This window comes from Epinephelus moara, chromosome 20, assembly GCF_006386435.1.
Source record: "Epinephelus moara isolate mb chromosome 20, YSFRI_EMoa_1.0, whole genome shotgun sequence".
NCBI classification, from domain to species: domain Eukaryota; kingdom Metazoa; phylum Chordata; class Actinopteri; order Perciformes; family Serranidae; genus Epinephelus; species Epinephelus moara.
In genome coordinates, this window is record NC_065525.1 from 15,060,595 (window position 1) to 15,082,970 (window position 22,376).

Genomic DNA, 22,376 nt, shown 5'->3' on the forward strand with positions numbered 1-22,376 from the left:
TAAAATGGAAATGAAAGCAGCGGCTGTGCCCTCGTAAGTCATCCTGTGGGGAGAAAAGTGACCCCTCTTGTATGAGATTGAGGCGCTAAATCAGCCCGCAGACACCTCCTGCTCCTCTCATCTGAAGGTGCTCCTGGAGAACCATCATTCACGCTGGAGAGCAAGAGCAGCGCTTTGATATTCCGTGTAGCCTTCCTTGGCTGCATGGTTCTGTATGCCTGTGTGGTTTTTTTTTTTTGCACGACTGCGTGTGTTTGATCTCAGTAGTGTGCTTGACAAAGACAGCACTGAAAGATAAAGAAAGAGAATTGCATATGCGCACTGCTGCATAGGTGTGAAACGGACAGGCGTATTTGCTTTCAAGGCTCGCCCTTTCACCTCGAAATGTTGCCCCCGTGCTCGTGTTGTGATTTGGCTTTCTGCTGGAGCATGCAAGGTCACAGTCGAAGGGCTTTATTGTCTTGAGTGAGGCTCAGACCAGCTGGCCGACCGTTCTGTAAAATCACAGGGAGACAACTTAAGTGTACTGCTGTGCAACCTGCTGTAAACACAGTCTGCCCGAGGTTGCGCTGTGGACGCTGTTCAAATTTTAATAACAACTCCAGGCTGTTCGGATACAAGCCTAAGTTTTTATATTCCTGTTTTATTGTTTGAATAAGACTTTTTTCTCCGGGACATTATAATTCATTGGGTGTAGTGGAAGTAGGGAATACCAGCTTGTAGGAGAATGCCCACTGGTTGACTGATTTAATAAATGAAACTCTAAATAAATAAAAAGAATTGAACATACAGATGATATTTCAAGCTCAAAGTTTCACTGACTGTAAGACCAAAAGCTGACTGACTCTCTGTTTGTTTTTGCAGACTTTTGACCTCCCCAGCCTGAGGTGCAGACAGTCTCTCCTCCTCTTTCTCTTCCTCTTAGGAAAGGTAAGATTTCTGCTTTCACCTGCCACACCCCTCCTCCATCTGCCATGACAATCTGTTAACATCGCAGCAAAATGAAACTGTGAGCCTCTAATTACCCGAGAGGATTCAGTCGCACTCCCTCTTAAACACCTTGTATATTTCTCTGTTTATTTAACAAGCCCCTTTGGATGGAAAAGCACAAACATTTCTTTATTTTCAGCCCACACTGTTGCACCTGGGATCGCTCTGTGCACAGAGTTGATTAAGATAGAGATGTAGCAGGGTGGATAATCTTGTCCAGATTACAGTAGACCTTCGTAGACAGAGGGGTGAATCCCTCTCCCTCAGAGTGTAGGGGCCACACTGATAACCACCCAGAACTCCCTGCTTCATGGTACCTGCTCTTCAAAGAGACGCGAAGCTTAAAGGGGCTAACTAAAATTAGCCAGGCAACAGATAACCTGTGCCTTGAGATCAAAGCGGGGCTGAACTGTCAGGCTCTTCGACGGCGCCTGTGGTGGCAGAGCCAGTGGAAGGAGGAATGTAGAGCGGGAGAGAGACACAGAGATGGGCAGAGAGTGAGAGAGGCTGCAATGCTATTCATGCAAGGGGATGAGTGTTCAAGAGGCCCCGTATCGAGGTGTAAAGTTCCACGGCAGGAGATTATTCACGGGGGGTTTGGATTGAAGGGGGGTCAAGGTTTTGTGTGTTGCACATCACGCTCTCACTCCCACAGTGCATCTCTGCCAGGCCCTACAGTCTGCAGGGTGTTAGATCACTATATGTTTGTGTGCATGTGTATGAGAGACAGATGGCTAATTTCCTTTATGATGCTTCTCTCTGTGTTGTGTTGCACCCTCAAACCAAGTTTCACTCTTTCTGGTGGAGTTTCCGTCACCAGAGGGATCGGTTTTTAGTTCATAAATCTAAATTTAGTCCCAGCTCATAAATACATCCTCTTCATAAATAATGCCAGGTTCAGACTACATGATATCAGCCTGATTACAGCCAGACACGACCACCGTATGGTGTCAGCTCAGATCATGAACACCAATGAGTGTCGTGCGTGATAATCCATCATTTCATCCTGTGCAGTGTGTCATGATGACGCAACATCATGACGGACACCTCACGATGTCGTGACAGTAAGTCTAGCATGTTTAATCGTCCTCCATGACTCATTCCATCACAGCTGTCACTTTGACAGGACACAGAGTGACCTGTTGCCATGGACAACTGTATGGCAACAACACCCCAGCCTTCTTGATATTTCCTCTAGGGACAACCACAGTAGAGTAAAAAATGAAAAATGCTGGTGTGAAATAGCAGTAGCACTTCAGCAACCTGTCGAGTTGACTGCTGCCATTAGCATAAAGCTGGCAAAGACTGTTAATTCTTCATAATGTGGAAGGATTGAGTCACTGGGTAGACAAACATACCATAGGTCTCAGAACTAGTGGCTGAGTCTTTCTCATTCCCTCTATATTTTTCTGTTTTTATTTTTAATCCACCCCGTTCGCCCTGTTAAATTTAATGCTTCACATCATCATTTCAAACTTAACATCTCCTGTATCTGTTTGAAATTAAAAGCCTCTTATCATTTCAGTGAAGAGAATCCTTCCATTTTCAAGGAAGGTTTTTATTTTGAAACATTTGCAGGAACTTTTTGTGGAAAATTCAGTGACTTGCACAGTTTTTCCACAACACTTCAAATGTCGCTCCTGCCGTCTGATGGCACTTCTTACTCTTCTCCGAAGTAGAAGAAGAAGAAGAAGAAGAGACGTGACTAATCCAATGACATTTTACACATCATGACAGACAACCAGCAATGATTAGTTGTGGAACAATGGGTTGACTGTCATGTCTGTTGGCCAACACCACAGCAAGAATTTATGACTCCATAATCCCCTAATGTGACATAGTGACGGTCCGGACATGTCATGTAGTCTGAACCTGGCATAACAGCAACTTCTTGCTAGATCTTCCTGACTGTCATTGCTCTGTTTGGTCCTGCCTATAAAAGACGTCCTATAAGATAAACTCAAGTACTCCTCCTTCGACGGCCCCTGTGATGTTAAACTGGATATTATTTAACGCTACTAATTAAGTTCAATACAATTGAGCGATTGGTGTTAATACTAGTTTGGTCAAGTTTGTATTTGTATTACCAGTGGCAGAATCTAGATGTTCCAACCATTTATCCATTACTTTTAGTTAACTGTCTCAACTGTGAGCTTTTTGCCAGTGGTGGAAATTAAGTGCATTTCGTCAAGTGCTGCATTTTATGTAACTTTCTACTCCACTCATTTCAGAGGCTAATATTATACTTCCTACTCCTCTACATTTGTCTGACAGCTTTAGTTGCTTTTCAAATTACACTTTTTCACACCCCTCCTGTCCAGTGAAATCCATTTATTTCCAAATTTGGTGATTCTGAATTTTGACTGTTTCTGCAAAATTGAAGGATGAAGTGTTCCTTCTACTTCTTAAGCCATATAAACAATTTAGAAACCCTCTGAAAAATGCATCGTCACAAAGCTGAACTTGGGGCTGTTTTTCTCAGCTCATGAAAAGTTGATTTTTTTTTTATTAGAGATTCATGGTTCTCACGGGACAGTGTCGCTACAAACATATCTTGCAATACGACAAACTGCGGTAGATGAGACTACACAGCAGTATTTATAGAGTTTAAATTAGCCCAACCGTGAGCATCTACAGCAGTAAAAAGCAGCCAAGCGGGAACCTCCAGGGCTGAAAAATGAAGCCGGTGCGAAAGTGCCAAAAACTGCAATTCCTTTAATGGCCACTTGAGGCCCTAAAAGTGTGTCGATCCCCATAGAACCCCATGTGAAAGTGCCCAACTTTGCTGCAGAAATGAAAATATAATTTCAAGTTTGGGGTGGGATTTCCTGCACATGACTCTTAACCTGAAGGTGGCTGAGCTGGTGGCTAGCAGCAACAGTGCTAACTCTATAAACAGTACTGGCAGAGCTAACATTGTTACCAGGCAGGAAACTGGAGGGTGGGCACTACGCTTTGGGGACGACGCCATCCTGATATCAGCAGTAACGGCTGTATGGGTGCAGTGTAAAGCTGCAGCGCTGAGCTGGCCAAAGGAACACGCTCACAGGGACTCACATTCACTAACATGCATGCACAGCTGGCACAGATACCACGACACACAACAGGAAGGCTCAGGTTACAACCCACATAAAGGGAGCGTGATTTTATTCTCCTCTCAGGATGCCATTGCTCCACTATAGCAGATAGTGTTTTGCTGCTATATTAACACTCTGAATGTCATATACAGCTCCTTTAAGAAAAAGTAGAAGTATCCAAAGTTCTCATAACGCAGTGTGACGTCTGTGTGATACTTTGCAACAGAAAGATAAATGTAGTGGAGTAAAAGACACATAAAATTGTACTTCACGACAGTACTTGAGTAAATACACACTGTTATATCCCTCTACTGTCCCAGCTGCTCAAGGCATCTGCGCTCCACCAACACTTTTATGGTTTTAAGTAGCCTTAATTTCACTAAATCCTTTTTCATAAGTGAATTTCTCCTTGAAGGATCAATATACTGTTAATCCTGCCATCTTGTTATTGATTTCCTGCTTTAATTAAGGATTGGCAGCAGATTACAGACACCCTTTTATAGCAGATCAAACAACATCTTTAATTAAATTAGTCCACCAAATTGTGAAAATATGGCAATATGATAATGTCAATTCCATATTATTTTAAGCTTTGACTAAGATTCATTTTGTGAATAAAGGATAAAAAAGTACTTATTTTTATGATTATTTGTATTTAATTGAAGGGGCACTTCCTGCCTCTGTTTGTATATCAAAGCGTATATTGTTTACATACTGTGGCAACACGTAATAATGCAAACTCAGATGGCAGCTTCAGCATCCTCCATGTTTGCAGTGTTGTCTGCAGGGAAACCATTGTATTTTCACTTGTCTGTCGCTGCTCTGGCTTTGACGTCTCCAGCCTTACTCTGGCTTTTTTCACATCTCTTTCGGATTGTCAGGGATTGAATCTATATCTGCATCTCTGGAGCCAGCTGTATCCGGCTTGTCCCTTTTCTCTCCATGAAAGGGTTGAGAGTTTCTGTGCAGCAGGACTGAGAGAGCAAGAGAGGAACCTCGGGGCCTGTGGTTAGTGTTCAGTGTGATTAAATGTGCAATTAGACACAAAAACAACAGCAGAGCATTTAGAAACAGGGCTGTTTAGCAGTGTGTATGTCGGTTTACATTGTAAGTGCTTCAACCTGCATATCATTTGTTATATTGACAGACAAGGACACGCGCAAGCACCTCTCACAACCCCTCAGCCTGGGGTTACAGCCCCTTTGGGCCTCTCTGACCACTAGTGGCCTTGCAGCACAGTACGGGGAGGTTAACATACTGGAAGGGGAGTGTATGTGTGTGGGGACTGTTATTGATATCCCTCCTGTTGTGCTCGCTGAAAGATACTGACTGATGATATTCCACCAGTGAGCCATTTACATATTTATTTCCCCGGCCAAACAGCACCACATGCACTGGTGGCCACTGGAGACCTTATATGCCTGTCTTTAATTGGCTATTGATTGACTCTGCTATGGCAGTTGGAGACAATAAATTACTGCCTGCTTGAGAGAGAGAGAGGTGGCAGACAAGTTGAGTACGGGGGGTGCCAGTGTAATTTTGAGTGTCAAATCCATGGTTGCATTATTTATACATCTCTCATTTTTATTTATGTAGCGAAGATCAGTGACGCAATACGCAGTGGAACAATGGCAATACAGGCTCCCTTTTGGACAGAGTATATTTGCATAGGTCAATGCACATCGGCTCTGTTTGGAAAGATGGTGTGAGTGTGCAGACAGAGGCATTGCATATTTGGAATTGATGAGCGATTCAGTGTGGGTCTCCGAGAGCCTCCATTTGACATGAGATTGGTTCCTCCGCAACGCCCTTCATTGTCAAAATAAATAATGCAGCAACATGCATGTGTGTGCAACTGTTTGCATGTGTGCTTGCATTGCAGGCGTGTATGAATTGGTTGTCTCATAACAATGCAATATGATGATTCTGCTCCTCTGCATGAATATAAATGGGAAATAAAACATATAAATATGAGCAACCTTCTCTTAAGGTTGCACCTAATATTTTCATAACATTTGCATGCCGTCGCAGCTGTCTAATAACACGCGCGAGAGTGATGTTTGGGAGGGAGAGACATTTCTAATTCCTCCAGCCAGGAGGGTAATTACTCAGCCTATTTGTGCGTGAGTGGAGCCTGATGTTGTGGAGCTCATCAGAGCCGTATGGTGAAAAAAGTCCATCCTTAACCTTTTATTCAGTCTTGGTATTAAATCCTCAGATCTTATTCTCTGAAAATAAAAAATAAAAAGTTATCATAACAGTTATCAAGGAATACTGACTTGACTTGATAAAATGAACCCTCTGTTAGTGTTGTCACAATTCTATTATTTTGACTTTATTATAAATCAAGTTAAGTATCACAATACTTGACACCGAAATCATACTTGAGACTGAAACAATACTGATTTGATACCCGATACCGAACAGAGTAAAAACAGAAGGTCCATAAGGGTTGATCACATTTTGATGTAAAACCAGAGTCTCCAACATACTGTTTCATTTTAATTTCATACATATCAGAGAAATAGCTAATCTATGGTTATATTTATTGGGTTAGATGTTAATATATTATGTATTCTAGACTTGCCATGCACAGTGCCCATGTATTATTCAATGAAGAGCTTCAAAATGACAAACTATAATTCTACCAACAGGCCGTTTCCAATTAAAATTAGAAAATTAAAATTTACTCCAGCAACGCAATCACATTTTTGTAGCAAGGGACATTATGTGGATGCAGGGACACAAATGTAGACAATGCAGGCAGTGCAGTTGCACCGGGGCCCTTGAGGTGGGGGGCCCATAGAAATAGTGGGCCTTCCATCAGTGTGTTGGAGGGCCTTGAAAATATGTCTGTGTTGAAAGAAGAACTCATTACATTAAAACCATTTTGTTGCTACATATGCCCTTGAAAAAGGCATTTTCTGTCATGTTTCTTTTTTCTTTTCTTTTTTTGTGTAAAATAGTCAGTAGCATCTATAACAATATCATATGCGGAGCGTTAGCCGCAGCATGACCCGAGGGAACCAAATAACCAAATAATCCCCAAGCCCCAGCCAGGAGTTTCGCGGGGCCGTTCTGAGTATCTACTCCGAGGCAGGGACTTATTTAGCCCCTGTAAAAGTTCCGGAACTCTGTCCTTCGGGGTTGGTTCCAGCGGTGGAGACACGCACCAACGGCCCCGGCCCCATAAAATTACCCCAAAGTTCCTGCAGTGGAAACGGGCCTATAGAGACAGACAACCATTCACGCTCACATTCACACCTACGGGCAATTCAGAGTCATCAATTAACCTGTCCCCATCCTGCATGTCTTTGGACTGTGGGAGGAAGCCGGAGTACCTGGAGAAAAACCCACGCTAACACAGGGAGAACATGCAAACTCTGCACAAAAGGGCTACCCAACCCTGGGGTTGGAGCCCCCCACCCTGGATTCGAACCGGGCACCCTGTTGCTGTGAAGTGACAATGCTAACAACTGCACCACGATGCAACTACTCTAGATATGTACTATTCTATACATTAACTCTCCTATAACAATAAATCAACTATTGAATTGGTTGAATTAATATTTTCTTTTTGGTATTTTTTGTTATGTACAGATATGCAGTGAGAATCGCTGGGTAATATAAATGTTGTTATTCAGGGTCAAATCTCTGATCATGTGACGAGACGATATGTCCACAATAATGGGCACTTATCATCTTACTTTTTGTAACTACCTTACGCCACTGTGTGCTGTGCAGTGTACCACTGTGTGACGATATGTTCGCTAAATGTGCAACACAAAAAAGCCATCATAGTTTATAAGTGACATATAGCTAGTGGTAATATTAGCCCTGTGCTATTTTGCAAAATGACACCCCCGAATAACTATAGCTTTTGATATATTTGTAGTTTTGAAACTCATACTTTCTAATATGTTTGTCATGCTATTTACGATACAGGGAAGGCCTAACATTGAAACATGATGCCACTAATATCCTACGTATCTCATGTAATATAGCAGCTGATTACAGTCCTACGAGTCCTAGCCAGCTAGCTTATTCGCTAACCTGTTGTGTTTTTTACTCCGCAGCGAGGTCATGGTGTCTGTCACTGACTGAGATGCTTGGCATGGTTTGAAGTGTCCTCCCTTGCACGCCACTGTTTTATAGCAGCTTTTGTACACAGGCCTATAAGTGGGTTCGACGTCAGCACCGATTCAGTGGGCAAAGCAATCCCACTGTTGATATCGGCCGCTGTTGTCAGTAGTAGATGTGGTAAGACATAGCTCCTTTCTCTCAATCAAAACTGAGGCTTGCGCTGTATCAACAGGGATGAATGTACAGCTGCATGTCCGCCGCTCATTTGACCAACAAGTACTGAACATTGGGAAATTCAAATATCGATCTTTTTTTCATGTGAATAAAGTACATAAGTTTTGGTATAGCGTGCAACACTACCCACTGTTACACACATACTGTACATATGATTAAAACGTTTTACACACAGTTCATTTTAGTGTGTGAACCTAAACCTCTAAATTGGACTGCCCATTCTCAGCTGATGGAGCCACACCAACAGCACAAGTAACACCCACAGCACAATGAGGTGTCACTCACAAGTGACCACACACACATTCCCCCAGAAAGGTTAAACGGCCACACACACACCTCGCAAACATTTCAACCTCTTGATTATTTCTTCAACCTGTTGCTTTGTTCGCTCAGTCAGCCAGTCCGTCCATCCAAACCGCTTAATTTAACCAGTCGCCGGAGCCAGAGGAATCTCTGAGCAGGATTCCTCGGCTCCGTCATCCTCCAAACACGCTGCTTCTCTAGGCTGGGAACTATCCCGAGAATGTCCCCTCCTGCCGTGTTGCACACATCCAGGTCCTGTTCCGGTAAATGCCAGCCGGCTCAGATGAGCTTTGATGCTGTCCTAGCACGTGAAAGCCTTGTGTGGGTGTGTGTGCGTGCGTGCATGTGCGGTGTGCAAGCGTGCATGTTTATGTGAATGCTGACAGGCAGCCAGCTCGGGTATTGATCTGTAGCCATTCCGACTGGAGCCCAAAGGGCAGGCTGGATCATCTGTCAGTCTACTGAGAAGGGCATTAAGGCCGTACTGATCTTAGATCACAAATCCCGCTCAGAGAGGTAGAGAGTAGGGGGCGAGGCAGTTACAGAGGTGGAGAGAAAGATAGAAAGATGCTGAAAGCATGAAATAAGAGTTGTGAAAGATATAGCTTGTGCTGATGTATGTGTGTGAACATGAGTGCGGCTGTGCTCTGCCTCTTGAGTGGTAAAGCTGCCCCGCATTCACTTCTCCACGGTCTTTGTTGATTGAGACAAACAGATACTCTTTTAGGGCCCATGGGTGAAGACCACTCTCGGCGCTAACCTTTTCACCTCCATGACCACCCACATGCTTTAGCCCTCCCACTCCTCTTTGTGTCTCTGTCTCTCCCAGCAGCTCTCTTCACACCTCAGTGACAACACAATTATACACCACTCAGACAGCATACAGCACTGATACACATCAACTATATCACACTCACATAAACAGCCGCGTATATGCTCTCCACACACACATGTGCATAGCCCTAGGAACAAGTAATAACTCCTAATCATGTGTGGAACATATCGCCGCTCTTGTCATAATGACTGTAAAATGACTTCAAAGGTTACAATATCTCTCGCTGAGATAAGGATGTGAATTAAGCTGATTTCAATGCTTTTTTTTTTTCTTTCATAAGTCGTGAAGTCACTCTGCTATTTTGATCTTTGTCTAAATTTTATTTCTTCAAGCTCCCACACTGTTATTGTCTTCATTCACTGGCCCCTGGTATAAAATCTATCCATTGTAATCAGAACTGAGATTGGGTTTGATTTTGAGTCGTCTGCAAGGCAACAAGCCCCCCGTGTTGTTTTGTAAGAGATAGACACAGCTGATTGTATCGATAGAATCCAAGGTCGCCACAACTAGTCTTGCGTGACTCCGCTCCGCCGTGCTCCTTCACAGTGATTATTCCATTACCCTAAATCTTCTAAATCTGTTCCCACCACACATTTAACACGCTGATGGGTCTCTGCGTGGTTGCAGTTTAAACGTTACATGACATCCAGCCTCAGAGTGTGGGAGCTGTCGAGATCTGCAAAGTAGGAGTGCCGATAATGGATAGGCAGAGGCCCATTTGTGTTTGTTTGTCTGTTACCTTTCTATCCCTGCTAATGGATGAATGACCTGTTTTTGACTGACACGTGTGCTTTTTGTGCTCGACCTGGAAAACCACTGATATTGATCGACTGAAACTCACGTGTTGCTTTGGTTACCTGTCCTGAAACGGCCTTATAAGAAATCACTTATACAACAAATAAAAATTGTTCTTAGCTGGCACAAAAAAAGAAATGATTTTAATCTAGAAATCTTCATTTAATTGGTTGCCATGACAGACACCACATCCAGAGATCCGTTTCCTGGATAAAAACAAGGAAACTACAAAAGAGGGAAGGATCATTACATCACTGTAGTATGTGAATGCGTGTTAGCATTTGTTTAGCTAACTTTAGCTAGCAATATCCCTTTTGAGCTGTCCTACATAAATTTGAAGATAAAATGTCAGAAAGAAAATAATCCTTGTGCTTTATTTTTCCATCCAAGGAGCTGCGGTGTTGGTTAGTGACAGTGTTACAGCACCTCTTGCCTAATTGTTGTCATGACTTCTGTGTGTGCTAAATCATTGATACAAACTGTGAGGCAGTGTAACATATGGTCTAGTCTCTATATACAGACTCTATGTTCAGTGAATGAATCTAGATTATTTTATTTGAGTTGCTGAGAGATACAGCTGTAGAGATGTCTGCCTGCTCTTGAATATAATGGAACTAGATGGCACTCGGCTTGTGGTGCTCAAAGGGCCGAAAAAGTACATTTGAAAAACTCAACAGCAATGAAGCCTCTTTCCAGATAACGTGACCCGGTTACTCAAGATAACCCACAGACGAGTGCAGTTCCATTTAGGGACTATTTCCTCCTACTGAACTACACCCACCAACCAAATCACAGCACAAAAGGAAGGGTGCATCTACTGCTAGCTCACCTAGCACCACTGAGCTAGCTAGCCTTATAGCTTATGAGGACAGCTCTAATGTTTACATCTTAAGCTGTCATGGGCACAAGCCTCTAATCCATGAGTAGATGCACGCTTCCTTCTGGGCAGTGATTCGGTTTGCATTTAGTAGAAGAAAATAGTTCCTACACGAAACTGCTAACACTAAGGTCTGTAACTGGGTCATGATTTCTGGAAAGAGACATTGCTGTTGAGTGTTTCAAATGTTTTTGCACATTAAGCACCACAAGCAGAGTGCCATCTAGGACCATTATATTTGAGAGAAGGCTGATATCTGGAGTGACAAGGGGTGGACTGTCCCTTAAAGGATATTTGCCTAACTCTAGTCAGTTATTATCAGCGCCATTAATACATTGATCTGGTTATAATTGCAGTCTGGTCAGTGACAATAGGTCAGACCTGCCGTGTGTCATGATGTAGCAGCTATCTCGGACACACCAGGGGCTTGAGTTGAGCTGTGTGCAGCTGACAGCAGAGTCGTGATCTGTGTGAAGACCAATAACAAGGAAAACTGGCACTCACATTTAGAAAAAAACATCAGTCGGCATCATATACTGTGATTTTTTTTTATTTTGTGGAAGCATTTTTCAGTCAAAGATGAAACCACATAGTAAGGGTTATAGTGGGACTTGCCATGCCTTCCCCATTGACTTCAATTAGAAGTGGCACCAATGCAGAATTCAAATGCTGTCACGATGTTGTAATGACCCTTATTCTTGTAAAGTTTCCTTTGATAACCCCCCCCCAGAAAATCACTCGCTGAAGTCCTTTCAGTGCCTCTAAATTATTAGAAGCCCACTCTGTACCACTGTGGATAATTTCAGCAGAAAAAGATTCTGGTTGCCTAGCATCCTGTACTTAATGTTGCAGTATCAATCATTTGTAAGGCTGGACTTTTTTAAAAAAGAATTCTGGATGAAAACTCAATAAGGTTCAATTCCGCCTCAGTTAGGTTTGAAGAATTAAGGTGCTTCTTATGAGTCATTGTTTTCTCTCATGTAAGTGATTTATCCACGACATTCCCAGAGATGGATTTGTCTCTATACTGTAACACAATCAATTCCCACAGCATGCTCGCCACTTAATAACACTTGATGTGATTACAGCTGTATACATATTAGCCTGCATACCTTTTAATCACACACAGGCTGTATGTTACATGTTTATATTCCCACCTTTGTCAATTTACTTGTCATCTCTGCCAGTGTGGTGGGATCTAATAATTCACCCTCCCTAGTGTTTTAGCAAATCATCTAATTAGCTGACTTTTAAAAAAACATGTCGTGACGCTATCTGTCTGCTAATAACACACTCTGTGGTTTTGTGAAGCAAATACTGATAACAAAAGGTTACTTCCTTTTGAGGCAGAAAACACATTTTACACGCAGGGTTACCGAATCAAAACCATCTCTTGCAGGGAGGTATCGACCGTAAACAAGGCTAAGATGAGCAAGAGCCTTTTGTCAGAGCTTCAATAACCGCTGAGGGATCAACAAAGATGGCACTGATAATCTTGTTTGTCACAGAATCGCATGAATATTGATTGAAAAACACAATATAACTTATAACATATCTTTTAAACCTCCCTCAGTTCACTCTTGCACAGGCTTCGATTCAGCGCTATGTGGGATAAAAAAGATTGGTATAACCCTCAAATCCCTCTGTGTGCTTCACCTTGAAAATGTTCATTTTAACACATCATTTAGCTTAATGATGTCTTTGTTCGTAAAACTGTGCTTTGTTGTTTAAAAAAATAGGCATGTGGGCGGATTGCAGACCAGTGTTTCTAATGCAGCTTCACTTCTTTAAAGGAATTTCAGAAGCAATCAGTAATGTCTGGAGGCAGAATAAAGCACAACAGTCCATTAGTATGGAGAAAATGACAATACAAAGCGCTTGCTGACAGAAAGTGCAATTCATTTGAATTGAGAGTGAAGTTCTTTCACCTCAATTTTAATATTTGCTCAACTTCTCTTGTAAAAAAAAAATAAAAATAAAAAAACATATCAAGACCCAGCCTCTGCAGTGTTTCCACAGCCTGAGACTGAAAGATTATAAGTGGTATCTAATCAGACACACTATGCCTAATATCAGCCAACAGCACCATCTAAAACAGCCTGCGCTACGAACCTAAGGGGGAAAAAAATCTTCTGATCCTCCAAATGTAAACATCGCACTCCTCTATGTTGTGCTGCAACCTGTCTGCCACACCACTGAGAGTGTTTTCTCCCCGTGTAACCCACTTGTGTGTTGATCCTGCTCATGATTCTGGAGTGGAGATAATAGAGAAACAGCGCTTTCAGACTGTAACAGTGAAGTAGGTGGTGATAGGTCTGTATGTCTGTGTGTGTCTGTGCATACATGTGGTGGTGGTGGTGGTTGGGGGATATGATGTGGCAGGGTGTCTAAACAAATCTGTGTCGCCATGGTGAGGTGATAGGGTGTGTGTGTGTGTGTGTGTGTGTAATAGAGTGTTGTTTAATGTGCAAGGCTGGAAGGGTGAATAAGGATTAATGTGAGATTTCAACCCCCAATGATCCAGGGTATTTTTCTGTAGAGGTGCCCTCTATAAAGCCCTAATGGTGTGTGTGTGTGTGTGTGTGTGTGTGTGTGTGTGTGTGTGTGTGTGTGTGTGTGTCTACGCTTCCTGGTGTATATCTGAACATGTGACAGTTCCAAACATCTTACATCTGGTTACTGTAAGTTGTGTAGCTGTCAGCCCATGAAAAGCTTTATACATGTCCCTTTTTCCGTCACTATTGATTGCACCCCCACCGTCACAATAATCCTCTAACAATAGAGACCATATTCATATTTTTATCTTATTGCTGCCAAAGCTTACCTGCATCACCATTGTATATCTAAATGTAATATTCTGTGCTGAATAATAACCGATGTAATCTCTTGGCTTCTTTCTCACAAAATGCCGTCCTGGAGAGGATGTTGACACTGTCGTGATTTGAGATGCTGAAATTCTTTTAAACAAAGGATTATGTAGTGATATAGGTCTGTGGCAGCTTTAATCTCTCACCGGGTTGGGATTGTGTGTATGTGTGTGTTAGGGTAAAAGTGGGGGGCTGGTAGATTGGTAGCGATCACGCTCTGAATCCCAGAGGTCTGCGTATGGACTATGTAGACAGACAGATGGGTTGTTTTTAGTGATGCTGTTGAATATTGCCACTAATGCCACGGATCAAAGGAGATCAGAGGCAACCTTTCACCTCACAGGCAAAGTCTGTGACAAAAGGAGGCTGACCTGGTTGCTGCATGTGTTAGATTGCCATGCCTTTTTATTTAAAATCAAATAGGCAATTGAGAAATCTGCATACCTTGACTGACGTTACAGGCTGAGGGGAAGAGGAGCGCATCCTGCAATCTCCATATTAGTATTTAAAGCTCTAGCACCCATCAACTCTGTCGCCAAACAAAAGCATTGGTATTGGGCGATTCCGCAAAACTGCCTTTTTTTTTTACAAGGTAAGGGAAAGACTGTGGTTACAGCAGAAAAGTTTACAGTTGAGGTGTTCAGACAGAATGAAAGAAGGTCAGTGGTTTCCAGCCAGTTTACAGCTGATGTCTTCACAGTTTGTACATTGGCTGTCTGGGGTGAATTAACGTGGACTGCACAAATGGTCCAGCTGTCAAAACTGTGCAAATGGATGATGTTCTGTCTGAGAACACTGTGAGCATTATGCCTAGTTAATACTTACGCAGAAAAGCCTGTGCAGAGCCTCCAAAGATATGGTGTAAGGGGCTCGAACAGAGCCACAGAGTTGCGCTGCACACCTCTTGAAAAGTGTGATTACGCGCCAGACGCCACAGAAGTTTGATTGGACATCCGAGCCAGGAGGTGTGATTTTCAGACAGCTTTGTTCCCAACAAGCACGTGTGAAATAACAACTTATGCACAACCTGCTGCAGTACTAAATATACCTGGAACGTGCTAGAGGTCCAAGCACAAGCCCGTACAGAACGCACACAGTAGGCGCACAGCCAAATTATAAATTAAAGCCGTTAGGCAACATATGACCCGCTAAAGGTTAGAGAAAGATTGTAGTTATCATAAAAAGGCAAATATCACTTGGCAGGACAACTCTAGTGTCCTCCATCATTCATTCACCACCCTTCACACTCTTACTGTTGCCTAAATAAAATGGCACAATACTTCCTGCATTGGCTCTGAAAATAAACCTAACATGCCAGATTGTTATTTACACAAAACCATCTGAGAAGTCGTCACTGGGAACTGTTTGGAAAAGGGCAGACACTTGCAAAGCATTCTTGGCAGGTGATTGGACGAACCATCTGTCTATCACCGTCCATCATAAAAGCAGAAGCCAGTTGGGAGAAGAGTGGAAACATCTTTTCCATCGAGAAAAGCCTTCAGTGCTGTTCTCTTTGCTCTCTTATTGATGAAGATAGCTTTACCAGCCACTTAATTAGGTACATCTGTTCAACTGCTCATTAACACAAATAGCTAATCAGTCAATCATGTGGCAGCAACTTGACGCATTTAAGCATGTAGACATGATCAAGTTCAAACTGAGCATGAGAATGGGGACGAAAGGTGATTTAGGTGACTCTGAACGTGGCATCGTTGTTGGTGCCAGACAGGCAGGTCTGAGTATTTCAGAAACTGCTGATCTACTGGGATTTTCAAGGACAACCACTGCTGGCCAGACTGGTTCAAGATGCTAGAAAGGGAACAGTCACTCAAATAACCACTGGTTACAACCAAGGTCTGCAGAAGACCATCTCTGGACGAACACATTGAACCTTGAAGCAGATGGGCTACAGCAGCAGAAGACCACACCGGGTGCCACTCTTGTCAGCTAAGAACAGGAAACTGAGGCATACAAGTCACATGGGCTCATCAAAATTGGACAACAGAAGATTGGAAAACTGGAAGACTGATGAGTCTAGATTTCTGCTGCTTCATTCAGATGGTAGGGTCAGAGTTTGGCATAAACAACATGAAAGCATGGATCCATCCTGCCTTGTATCAATGGTTCAGGCTGGTGGTGGTGGTGTAATGGTGTGGGGATATTTTCTTGGCACACTTTGGGCCCCTTAGTACCAACTGAACATGGTTTANTAATATGGACCAAAATCTCTGAGGAATGTTTGCAGTACCTTGGTGAATCTATGTCACTAAGGATTAAGGCAATTCTGAAGGCAAAAGGGGTCCAACATGGTACTAGCAAGGTGGCAAGTGAATGTATACTCTCCAGTTCTGATTTAACTGATGCTAATGCAGCATCTATGCTAACCTTTGTTGGAGTCACCAGTGTTGTTTTGAATGGGCCGTTGCTTCTCCAAATTATTACACACACCTATTTCAAACCTTTAGCTGCCAGAAGCGTTTCACAGGATCCTGATTGGTACAATCCACTGGTGGTTCGGAAATAAACACATGACTTGTGACAAGATGAGTTCTTGTGAAGCAGGTGGTAGTTTTCCTAAACGGCTTTCTGCCAGAATGATATTCCTTAGTTAAGGTTATGACAAAAGGCTGTTTTTGATTCAAGTGAATAGATTTCCTTGAGAAAGAGCTTTCTGGGATAGAGTCTACAAGGAAAACTCTTGTGATCCCATGATTTCACTAGAATGCAGCTGCCATTCAAGGTAAATTGGACGCTGGCATTTGGTGTAAATTGTGAGATGGGAAGTCATCTAACAAAATACAGAGGAATACAGGGCTGCACCTGTGCACTTCACATACATATAAAGACATTTCCATATACTTCCCTTTTCTACTCTAAGTCAAAATAAATAAGCTGACCTGCATATAGACAGTTTCATTGGAATTGCATTGCCAGGCCATGTTTGCTTTCTGTCAGCTGATGTCATTCACAGTCACTGCAAAACATTCCGACAGGAAATATAAAGGGGCCCATTTACAATGTTTATGTTGTCAAGTTTGAAACGGTCTATAACTAGCATGAGATGCTCGACATCTGAGAAGGTAACAGAGATGTGACATAGTTATGTATGAGCACACTGAGTGCTTTTTGACTGTCAATCTGAGGCCAGATGTCAGTCCAAATAGTGAGACTCTCACTCAGACCCGACCTATAGGTGGCCCTTTCAGCACCTCGAGGGATTTAGTCTGTCTGTGAATAGGGAGATTATGCTTGGCTGATGTCTCCCATCACTGCACATTACCTGCTACATATGTGCACATGCTTATGTATGTTTTAATGTTTTGTGTGTCATGTTATTTCTGTGTTGAGCGAGCAGCTGTCCCAATCTGGGGGGAGGAGTCAGAGTGATGGGGATAAGGTATGGCTTGTCCCTTGCAAGGCTGTCTTTGTCTGGAGATCATCTACTATCCCAGCCTTAAGAGGATTACCACATGTTATGATATTAAACTGGAAGCACAGTTATCATCTCCTTCTGACAACAAGCCTTCCGCCACATAAGCGGACTATAAGCAGCTATGCATTACCAAGCACATACATCAGAAGAAGTGGGTGCTTACGGCTCGCTGCAGCTTCGCTTTACTTGTGATGTTTGATTTATGATATTATATAAACAGATTTCTGCGCAGCACAATCAGTGTCAGTCCTGTGTTTAGCATTCCTTATGCATGCATACCTTCTAAAGTAGGACTGTTTAGTTATTTAGATTTATGATGTGTATCTGCCGCTCTGTCTCTCCGGTGTGCAACACATCAAGGTTCTTCCCTCGCCTCCTGCGCCTGGTCATAACGCCATGCATGCCGTCACATTTGTTTGTGTTCATATCCCCTTAGAGCTGATGGAGAAGGAGAGATGAAAGAGAGGAGTGTGGGGAAAAAAAGTGAGATGAGGAGTGAAAGAGAAGCAGAAGAGGGACAATCAATTGGCTTTTTTTTTTTTAGTTTGGAGTGTGCATGCTTCGTATTGCTGTGAGCCACCACATTCATTGGAATTGAAACCCCAGCTGGCCTCGAGACATCCATTGTGATTTTTTTTCGTTAGACTCCAACCTTTCTCAAATCATGTATTCCTGTCTTCCAGGTGGACTTATTATTTTCTTCCATCATATTACACTACTATAAAAAAAAACCCCTCCCCCTTTGCCCTTTTTGAAAGATGTGTGAATGTTTGACTTGTGGGTTGCTGAAGAATGAATTAAAAACAAAAAAAAAACAGCCCTGGTATTTCTATAAATAATGGTTTGGCTTTTCCTTGGCAACCTTCGAGGCTGAGCGCCTGGCATACAGCACCCCCTAAAGTGTCTTCAGAATTTATCTGGTCCCGCACCCAACAGTATTCATCACAATGTAAAATGCCGCGCCTCTGCAATACATCACAATCCGGCCACAGGGCCACCGTAAATCAAAACTACAATGCCCTTGACGTCTGCATTAGGCCCATAAACTACTTTTTTTTTTCCTCTCCAGGCCCAGTGGACGGTGCAAGATCCTTGTTGGCCACAGAGTCCTGTATGTGTGTGAGTGTAGCCCACTGCACATGTGCGTGTGTGTGTGTGTGTTGTAGCATGCGTGTATAGCTGTAGGCAGTTGTAAGCGTACTTCTAGGTAGTGTGACAGCAGGCGGAGACTGTCTGTGTCTACGTCTGTCCCTGGCCTGACTGAGACGTGATTTATGGCCTCTACCTGCTCGATGGCTTTGGTCCAGGCTTGGTGTGGTCTCTGCGCTGCGCAGCCAGACATCTTGATGAGGGTCATATCTCCTCTGTTACAGTGTTCTACCAGGCCCTTATATACATGCAAGCAATAACACGCGGTGATGGCCACACCTGTGTATGCAGTGATTTGTGCTGTATTTAAACAGCTCAGGCACGTGCACAGACGCGTGCAAAGTGCATTGAGGATGCAGCGCGGGGGGAATAGTTTCAGCAGAGGGCATGTGTTTTATTAGTATTTAAGAGTGAGGAGTGAGTGTGTTTGACTTTTAGATTGACTTAGCAGCCAGAGATCAGTTGTGGCGAGGCTCAGATGTGTCCAGCTGGTTTCCACATATGCACTAGCTCTGCGTCTGCAGCACGTCCGAGAGCGCTTTGTTCTCGTCTCCTCTGGTCTCCTATACCGTTGAGAAATCTTGACTGAAACTGATGTTTTATGAATAGATGTTTTAACACAGCAAGTCCTTCACCTCCCAAGGAGAATGGAGGCTTTTTTGTGCTGTTTCAAAAGCAATGAGCACGGGTTCTTTACAACATAAAGATTATTCCCACCCTCTCGTGTCATTTTTGTATGCTTGATGGGAGTTTGCTCTCGCTCTGGGATTACAGAATAATGTCCAAAACACTCCTGTGGCTGTCGTTAGCCCGCTGAATAGCCCACAGAGGTACAAGCAGCTGAAAACCTGCAACAAGCACAGGGTGAGGCAGCTTTGGCAGTGGATTAAATACAGAGCCTTGGGCAAGTAGCACAGTAAAAAAAAAGTTCCATAGAATCATTTCATTTTCAGTATTATTACAAGGAAAAAAAAGAATAGGTTGTTTACATTTGGTCTGGCATTGCTCAGTTGAATTAGAAAATAAATAAAGTTGATGAATACAAGAAAACCAAGCAGCATTGAGGACAACAGGCAAGAATAGTGACCAAGGTGAACCAGAGACCTGTGTGTTGCGGGTTAATTACTCCTTTTGTAATGTCTTGGGGAGTCACACATCCTCTGCGTGTGACAGCCAGCATGTAAATACAGCTGAAATGTGAGAGCTACACTCATTTTATTGTTATGAGATATGAAATGATGTTAAAGCTAAAGGTCAAAGAATATTTCAGCATTATTTACGCTGAATAAAACAATCAAAATATAAATTGGACCTCATTTGCTTTTAATTTTCTGCTAATTTAGTACTTTTGAAAACATATTATTTCTAGAGTGATGTTAAAATCTGTGCACAGCAGCCTGGTATTTGTGCCTTAAAGAAAGATGAACACAGTTTATGTTTAACCCATTTAAAGTCACTAGAATCCGTATTCTTGATTATTAAAAGTTAGTAATGCTGGCGTACTCCTCAACCCTTCCTTACAAGCTGAGACAGTGCTCTGATATTCCTCTCACTGCCCTGTGAGTGACCACTAAGCAGGCTACAGAGGGTACAAGCATATGGAATAAAAATGCTCTAAATTGATTCGGCTTGTGCTGTTTAAATGGAGAATGCTGCTAATAGCTTTTCATTAACACAGGTCCATTGCCTGCATATGTGGTGATTGTTCTGTAGACCCCCATTAGACAGAGGGCACATTCATTCACTTTAAAAGGTGGTAATATTGATACAAGCTAACAGGAGTTGTGTAAATACTTTATTTGTGTTGCTTTCAGTAATTCCAAGTTTGAAATTATTTTGCTGATTGCTCTTATGTACTTGGATGGCTTTATCCCTTTAATGTAGTCCAGAATCTCAGCAACATTTGAGGATCAACTTTGCTGTTGGAAGTCAGCAGATGAAAACATAGCAGGGTCAGTTTCCATATGGGACCTGAAAGATTTAAAATATATATCAATACAGCTGCCAACACTGAAGTGAGATGCTGAAAAAGTCATCAGCAGAGTGGCCCACGGCTCAGATCGGAAGCGATCAAGAGGATATGACCTTCATGGAGATGAATGACAGAACATTATCCAGCATTCTCATTTACACCCTCAGGTGCAATACAGAATGATCACCTGCAGCGACTTTTATGAAGACCCTGAGGCAGCTGCTGGATTGAGAACATTTTCATAGCAACAGCTGAACTGTTGAGGTCAGCATGTCAAAATATTTTTAAATTAAAAAAGGTAATTTGCTATATCATAAAGATGGTGTCATGAAGTTTATATTAATTATATATGCTTATTTGAGTTAATTTTAGTAACTCAAAATTCATTTAAAGGGGTACTTCAGTACGTCATCTTTAAAGTTGAAGACGTCTTGCAGTCTAAAGCCATGCGTTAGCAGCTCTGTGAAGCTACACTTAGGTACAAGCAGTGCCTTGAGCTAAATGCTAACATGAGCATGCCAACGTAATGACAGTACTAATATGTTGTTGCTAAGCTGGTATAATGTTTACCATTTGTTCATCATCTTGGCGAAATGTGTGTTTGCATGCTAGGATTTGCTAATTAGGACTAAACACAAAGGACAGTCGAGACTGATTGGAGTGTCATTAGCTTTAGCCGGCTCAAATTTAAATTTTGAGCCAGTGGTGGCACAACATTAAAAAGAAAATCAATCACTAAAGTTTTAACACTTAATTCTGAGGGGGGATGTGGAATGGATATCTTGACCAAATTTCATGGTGATCCATCCAATAGTTGTTAAGGCATTTCACTCAAAACCTAATGGCTGGCACTAAAGGGAGAGCCAGGGGAGCCAGCAAAAAAACACTCACACCATACTGAGCTGTAATTCAGCAGTAAATAATCAGCTATGTGTGTCTGACTGTGGATGATGGAGCTGCTGAATGGATTTGTGAGGTTTGCTAGTTACAGCGATGGCTGTTACCAGTTAGCTCCACTCGATAACCGCTGAACAGCAGCAGAGCAAGCAGCCACCTGCCGCCAGACTTCACAGCTGATCCCCGCAGGACTCCACTTTGTCTGGACTGGACAAGATTTATGGGTTGATGGTGTTTGACAGGCAGGTAGGAGGCTCAGTTATCTGTGAGTGTAGCTGTGCTGTAAGTCAACAGTCTGAACTCAGCTGAGTTTTATCTGACAGCTGAAAGTTTAGTTTTAATTACCAGCTCTGTGAGACATGAGTTTAAAGCCTCAGACTAACATGTTGAAAGTTATTTTTCTGCTTCTTAACAGTGAGACCAACAAGTCAAGAGTTTACAATGAACCTGGGAACAAATTCTAGTTGTCTCATATTAGTTATTTGTGGTGTCAAAGTTTTTGAGAGCATAAATAGAGATATGTCTGGCTTTTCAAATAATGATCAGTAAGTGAGTGTGCCCGTAAATCACCCCTTGAACGTTTCAAAAACTGCTGGAGAAATGGAAGCTTGTGAATGAGCAGAAATGATTTGTAGTTGTAGAAAAAAATGTCTTAATTAATTTTTGTACAACCTGTCAGCTTGATTCTACACTGAACAAAAATATAAACGCAACACTTTTGTTTTTGCTCCCATTTTTCATGAGCTGAACTCAAAGATCTAAAACATTTTCTATATACACAAAAGACCATTTCCCTCAAATATTGTTCACAAATCTGTCTAAATCTGTGTTAGTGAGCACTTCTCCTTTGCCGAGATAATCCAT

The 22,376-nt window shown here is 42.5% G+C and overlaps 1 protein-coding gene across 3 annotated transcripts in view; it reads left to right on the top strand.

Annotated features, from left to right (window-relative positions):
- tspan9a (tetraspanin 9a) overlaps positions 1–22,376 on the top strand; it is a 251,282-nt gene that overhangs the window by 93,158 nt on the left and 135,748 nt on the right. For all 3 annotated transcript variants that reach the window (XM_050073069.1, XM_050073068.1, XM_050073070.1), the window contains one exon: positions 865–930. The gene's annotated coding sequence lies outside the window, so the exon portion shown is untranslated. The remainder of the gene's footprint in view (positions 1–864; positions 931–22,376) is intronic.